The following is a 7,816-nucleotide window of genomic DNA, read 5'->3' as shown; positions in this document are numbered from 1 at the left end:
ACTAACACCTTCCTCCTCTACAATTTCCTCAATCATAGTGGCAGCTAAAGTGGATAGGATATCATCTGCTACTTCTTGAATATGACCCTCCTTATTTGAGACAGATACCCCTAAAACTGATAAATTCTGCATTAAACTCTGAATATCAATTGGGGATTCGTTAAACATTAGGTCCTGAACTATAGCTTCTCTGTCATCAGATGTTTTGTCACATAATTGGAGAACCGGTGAGGGCGTGGAGGTAGATTTATAGCTATAAAGAATCTAGCTATAAATGATAAAAAAAAATTGGTCAACTGATTAATCCATTGAATGTAGGATGGCTCAAAATTTAAGTCATCCTGAGGTTCAGAGGGATCATTACATGGTTGTACATGGTCAGAAGACAAAACTGCCTCGTGCTGATGGGCAGTGCACAGAAGAGGGTCTGAGCAGTGATTTTTATAGACTAAAAGCTACTAGCACTCAAGACCACTATCGGAATTTGTGAAATGACCTAGTTGGTGCTGATATTTGCAAATGACCTCTGCATTATCCAAAACAATGTCTTGATGCCATAAATCCCATTTTGATGTGATAGTTAAGTGCCTTGGCAGGGTTTTATCTGAGGCAAGAAGAAGGAAAACTCTAACATATCTTTGGATTGTTTCAAAGGGTATAAGATCATGAGAAAAAAAGATTCCTAATTGATTGACCATGGTCTCCACAATATCCGGATCTCTGTATTCCAAAGGCAAACATAGTAAAGAGATCTAGTGGGGATAAAATCTACATAGATTAGGATCTGGTTTAAAATTTGGAATCTAGGACAAGATAAAAAGACCAGCCCCTTGACAAAACCAACCTTTGTTTTTATGAACTGCATCTCTATCATCAGATGAAGAAAACATAGCAATAAAAAACCCTGAATGGCTGTCAATGAAGACAATGTCACGAAGAACCGACCAGTGACTATTTGCCCATGAAAGAAAAGTTTGAAGAGGGATTGAAGAACTAAATTTACCGATGAGAGCCAATTTTCAAAGAAAGGAGACCGACTGGGAGAGAACATGGTAAGGAAAGGTTATCTTGATAGCATAAGCATTCTCTACCGGAGCTTGAGTCGGAATGGGAAAAGAGGAGTCCGCCTCTTTGAAATTTACCTATTTTCTTTTCCACACAAAGTGTGTTGGTTTTGACTTGAGGGGGTCTCCATGGTCACCTTGTTGATTTGCTCCATTTTCCCCTTTAGCGAAACAATCCTTGAGAAAAGACTATTGAGATAGAGATGGAGATGCTTTACAGATGTCAAAAATCAGTTGTTTTTCTTGATGTTTTGACTGAAATGCTGTTGAAAGTGGAAGCTTTTTGGGAGGATTTTGAAAAAAAATTTCCTGCCCAAATGAATTTTGAAATGATGGGGTATGGTTAAAAGAATTTGTTTTTTCCTGCCTGAATGGTTTTTGAAAAGGTGGGTGGAGGCCTGGGTGTCCTCTGGAGTCCTTACAAGCCCCTTGGTTGTGAGAAGCTCCCTAGACGAAGATGTTGGAGTTTAAATAATTCTACAAATTTCCTTTTACTTTGTGGGGTTGAAAATGAAATGAGTGGGCCGGTTGAGAAAGAGGACAATTGAAAAAAGGGTCGGGGCTATCTAACTAGTCTTGTAGACATACAAAATTATTCAACCATTGGTTCCCAGAAGGTAGGTCTAAAACTGGTTTGATAAAAGGTTTGTCCCTAAAGATTTTGGTGAGGGGATTGATATCAAAATTTGAATATTGTCCTAATTGATGGGCATCCTTAGTCTTTCCTAGACGAGCGTGATGAGGGTCATTGTAACCTTGCTGCCATCTTCTGTTTCCTACAGCCCTACTTTGAAGCCTTTCTACGCCCTACCGCCCTACACTGGCATCTTGCCGCCATCTTCCATTCCCTGGAACCCTGTTTTGAAACCCTAAATCATGCGATCCTCCTCCCATGGATCCTCCCCTGGAACTATTATTCATTTCTCTTTTAAATAGAAATTATAACACTACAATATTCTCTGTAAGCTACCTCTATAATGCAGTGAGTTCGTTATTATTACCTACTGCCAATCTTCTCTCTCTTTTTAAACTAATTAAAAAGGCACAAAAATTCATATCTACATACATGGGGATTATCTACTTTAATAAATATAAAATATCTCATAATAATAAACGCAAGTAGAGGAATGTTGTAATTTCCACTAATAACCATAATTACAGGTAATCTTATTTATCATTCTATAGCTAGCATTAACTTGCAATGCTTCATAGATTAGGGAAACACTTTTCCTTCCATGCAAAGCTTTTAACTTTTTGTATTTATAGTAGTTATAATTTCAAGATTTATTTTCTTACAATTTTGATATTCCAAGTAGAGCTTTATTTTCATTTGCATAAGACTTCCAAAATAATTGAGCTCTTTGAAGAACAAGAATTCAATCGATAAGTCAAAAAAATAGATATCGGGGAAACATTTTTCTTCCATACAACATTTTTACCTATGTGCTTACAACTTCTATTTGTAGAAATTCAAATATGAAAATTTATTTTCATGGAGCTTTCTTCCAAATAGATTTAAGTTCCTTGAAGAGTTCGTTGGAAAAGCCACTAAACCTACCTTCATTAATCAGGCACTTCATAGGAGAACCAATCAATTAAGTTTTCCAATACCACTTATAATAAAATACCACTCCAACAACTTCCCACCATGGAGATCTTAACAAATTCTATTGTGGTCAATATCAATGTAAAGAAAATAGGATACCAGATGCCAACAGAGAGAATAATATATAAACAACCCAACAATATTTATTTTATTGTTATGTTCATCTATCAATACCCAATCTTAATTTCTTTCTAATACTATTGAATACTTATAATAGCATGATTAAGTCTTGCATGAATAGAATATTTATCGTGAATTAAGAGATATTTGCAATTAGAGGCCTTTCATGCTACTCAATGTGTCCTAAAAAATTATTGTTAAAGATTTGGCTTTGAAAGTTCACTCTTCTTATTAAATTTTTTTCTCTGAATAAATGAGCTTCATAAAAGCTAGCTATATTTCAAATAGTATCACTACTATTTAGGAAGACACAAAATTAGTTATGTTCTTTCATGAAAAGGTCATTTATTGAAAGTGAATTTTTTTAAATCTTATGAAAATATTTAATATCCTTTCACTCTTTCCATTCTCCAAACTATAGGGTTTGGATCTCATTTCATTCACTTTCTAAGCATTATGTTTGTAGATGTCTCTTCTTGCATTACCATCAATGGTTTCTATTTTCATGCTTTTGGTAATTTTTTATCCATTCATCAAGGTTGTCTTTTAGGCACCTCTCTTTATGTTCTTGCTATTGAAGGCTCTGAATATCTTCCAACCAACTCAATTTCCCATTGGCTAGTCTAGGTAGTTGCATTATTTGATTCATTTGGACAAATTGTCAATGAAAATTTTGTTGATAATTCCCTTCTCACTCTCATTGAAGAGGAGTAAAATATAAAACTACTCTAAAATATTTGAATATTTCTATCAAGTGTTATGTTGTTTCATTCAATGACCCAAGACTTGGTGTTACTATCAATCTACTCTTCATATGCCTCCTTGGCTTTGAGAATTTGGTTGGAAGTGGATTGATCATGGTGAAATATTCAAATTTCAAAGCATCCCCCTTTCTTTCTAGGATTCTTTTGTGGCCTTAATTCTGTTATCTATAGAATTAAAAGAAGTTTCCATATTAAATTACAAAGCCTCTTTCCATGGTAGGAAAAGTTCAAGTTCTTTCTAAAATTAATATAGCGACCTATTTATTACCCTCCTATTAGAATCCTTTTGTAGAATCATATTTAAAGCTAAAGAATCTTCTTTTATATATTATGTGAAAGAAGCTTCTTTGATATATTATGTGAGCTTCCTTTGATGACCACAAATATTTTCATCAGGTTGCTAGAATTTTGGCTACCTCCCTTGTTATTCTGGAGGTTAGGGCTAGTTCTTTGCATTATATTGAGAATTTTCACCTTAAGTAGAAATGATTGGCATTGCATCTATTTTGTCTATCTAGTTAATTGTATTTCCTAGAAGAGAATTGGATTTCAAACCATTGTCACTATGAAGGATGTGGTTACATCGAGGGAACTTATATGGATAAGATGATTTTGTGTCCTTGGAAAGCTATTAAGGCCATTATATTTTTTGATCTTGTATTTTACATCATCCAACTCACCCTCTATCTCATTTACAATCGATAAGGGTCTTGAGGTTTAACAAGAAAGGTATCTGATACCTATGATATTTATTCTCCAAAAGTTCTATGTATCTTATATATTAGGAATAGATTAAGGCTATATTTTTTCTATCTCATCTATATCATGAGACATTTGAGTTGTTATAAGGACCACTCTTGTTGATATGGTTCACAAAAATACTATTCAACCCTCCAAACCATGGTGGAAAAAATGGAAGTGGGGTCAAAACACTACCTTCCACATTTATAATTTGTATCTCGGCCACCATTAGCTTTCTCTACATTTATTCATGGCTCATAGTTTAAACTTGGGATGATATTTGAATCGCTAGTCCTAGTTTGGAAATGTAGGTTTCTAATTCATGGTCTACTATTTTGGAGCCTAAACTAGTGAAATTTTCCTAGTTTACTCTTCTACAAGGCTTTCTTGTGGGTTTGAAGTTGATTTATTGACATTTGAGACCTTCATTGCCCATTTGTGCATAGTTGCATTTTAAAAAAATACCTTTTATATTTTTTCTTGAGTTTAATAGCTCTAGAATTGGATTCATGATTACTTTTTGCCCTTTCAATCTGATTCCTTTTTGTGGCATATGGGTCATAGAGGAGATTGGCTTCATATTCCTCATAAATTCAATCAAATTTGGTATGCTTCTAGGGTAGATATTTTCTTTAGCATTTGGAAAGATATAAATTTTCCTATTGTTTCATTAGATTGTTGACCAAAATGTTTCCCTTTTTTCTAAAGCTACTATCCCTTCTAATGTGTTGTTACAAATCCAAGTGCAAGCCAACAATTTTACGTTAGAAGTGGCCCAGCATCAATAATTTATTTATCATTGGGAGAATACCCCTTGCACTGTGGTGAAAGTTATTCCATCTCCTTACTCCTCCCAAGGTTACTCATCTTCTCATAAGCACTAGAGAGGTAAAATCCTCTTGACTTTTCTAGACCCATAGCTTCTCCCTAGGTTGGCCAACAAGATGAGAGTCATAAGAGTACATTGTGACCTCTTTGTCACTATTAGGCTTCACTTCCCCCCTTTAGGTGTTGTTCTTGGGTGGCCTTTTGGGAGTGCTTTTGGGTGACCTATAATGTTGCTCTTGGGTCATTGTTCGGTAACTTTTTAAAATGGTTTTCTTGACTAACATTGGCTATTTATCTTGCTTGTGATGAAGATAAAATTAAAGAGAATTATGATGATGGGTGGGACCCTCCTAGTGCGATTTTAGATGCCACTGATGTATAGGGAAATCCAAGTGACCAGGTGCTACTGTCTCCTCTTGTTGTACTCTTGTAGTATAGCACCTTTTATGTTTATGCTATTCTATTATGGGCTTTGCCCCATATGACTCTCAAGATTTTATTTTACGTCCAACCATCTTCTTTTTTGTTTTATTGTGCTTACTATTAATATATTCTGAATATACATTTTGACACGTTCACATTATTTTATCGAATATGTAGAGCTACCTCATGCACCAAAAAACTTACAAATTTCAAAAAGGGGGCACAATCTATGCAATTTATGATACTTTATAAAACTAATTGAATAATACAATAAGTAAACTTTCCACCTATAAAAAAGAACTCACTAGCTTACTAATAGTGGTGAAACTGGGACTCGCAACAAATGACATTTCATGTCATTATGAATTGTATAGTATATATTTTCAATATTATAGACAAACAAATTTTCTATACAAGTTTTATATCAATTACTATCAATTTTTTGACTCTACATAGACTTAATAGAAACCACATTAACAAGTGATATGGTAGAGAAAGATCCTTTCATTTTCTTCTTAGAAGGTCTGCATTTTTATCCCTTTACTTAAAATACACCGAAAAAAATGTGTAAAAATTTAAATACTTAAGATCTTTATAAGATTAATATATATGTTAAATATACTTATCTTTACATATAAATTAAATAATAAATTTAATATTATCTACTGACAAACCTCTTTTTTATCAAAGTTTATTTTAAAAAAACACAAAACATATCACCTGCTGCCAATCCTCTGTTTCGTGAATGGATTAAAAAAGTACAAAACATCCTATCCACATAAATGAGGATTCTGCTAGTTTAATTAATTAGAAATATGCCATAATAATGAACACAAATATATATATATTTATTATGTTGGAGACTAGGATGTCCATTAACTTCAGCATAATCTTTTTGTATTGCTGTTGATGCTGTTCCCAGCTAATGCTGACTTGGAATCTCTTTTCTGGACAGCAGACATAGTCTTATTATGCTTGCAGTATATTGCTGATCGTATTGTTTTCTATGACTGTTTTTCTCAATTCAATATTGTTTTTCTGTTTTACTGTGTATATGAATGTTGCAAGTTCCCCTGATAAACACAATCACAGTAATCTGCTTTATCATTCTACAGTCATGAGCAAGCAGCTTGGAATTGTAGAGCATTGTATTTATTTTCAACGCAATTTGTTTGCATGGGAAGTCTTCCATCTAAAGCAGCAGCGATTCGTTCATTTACCCCGATTCCTTCTGATGAATGCTTTACTTTATCTGGTAAGGAGTGTCTGGCAGTGGGTGCTGAATTTATTGGGTACTAAATTGCTTGTGTTCGGGAGAGAAGTTTATGGATTCGCTATTTGGAAATACAGCATTTTGACGAACAGTTGGTCTAAAACCCCATCAATGAATCAGCCCAGATGTTCTTTTGGTTCTGGTAGCTCTAAGGAAATGGCGATTGCGGCGGGAGGTTGTGATACTCGTGGGGTTGTGCTTAAATCGGCAGAGCTTTATAATTCAGAGCTGGGTACTTGCGAAATGCTGACTGATATGCATTCCCGCAGAAAACTATGCTCGGGGTTTTTCATGGATGCCAAGTTCTATGTCATCGGAGACATGATAAGTGATACAGAGTCTCTGACTTGTGGGGAAGGATATAATCTTGAAACCAGAACATAGCCTAGGATTCCAGATATGTATCCCAGTGGCAACGGAGCTTCGCATGCACCACACCTGGTTGCGGTAGTGAATGATCAGCTTTATGCTCTAGAACATGGCCTAGGATCCCAGATATTTATCAAGTCAAACTTTATCTCCAGTTACATGGATCATATCTAAAGTAATCTAGTTGTCTACCTTGCTCATCTATGTGTGCACAAATGTGCTGGGTTAAGATATATATGTATATAAAATGCACATCTATTTACCTAATATATGTATTCCAAAAATCAAAATTTATATCTCATAATTTGCAAAAATGAAATTGTTCATAACTTTATAATTCAGTGATTTGTCAAATGTCAATATATGTTGAAGATTACAATCAATATTTATTCCTCTACATCAAAAGCATCAAAGTCAACATTTGGTTTAATTTCACTTGAACCACTATGATTTATCCAAGTCCACTAGAGTCATGTACTGTACAAGCTACCTCATCTAAATACATTTTTTGGCAAGTTGTGCAACAATAATGTTTAAGTCAACACACTCAAGAGTTATATCCCAATTCCTCATCACCACCTCATTGTTATCAAGTTTATTATATGACAAGAGATCCTAATAACTATGA

General features: G+C 34.3%; 1 pseudogene; it reads left to right on the top strand.

The window, feature by feature from the left end:
* The first annotated feature begins 319 nt into the window (after positions 1-319).
* On the top strand, positions 320-7,203 carry LOC131054638 (F-box/kelch-repeat protein At1g26930-like; annotated as a pseudogene).
* The last annotated feature ends 613 nt before the right edge of the window (positions 7,204-7,816 follow it).

This window comes from Cryptomeria japonica, chromosome 8 (assembly GCF_030272615.1).
Source record: "Cryptomeria japonica chromosome 8, Sugi_1.0, whole genome shotgun sequence".
Taxonomy (NCBI): Eukaryota; Viridiplantae; Streptophyta; class Pinopsida; order Cupressales; family Cupressaceae; genus Cryptomeria; species Cryptomeria japonica.
This window is presented reverse-complemented; position numbering and strand designations above follow the sequence as displayed.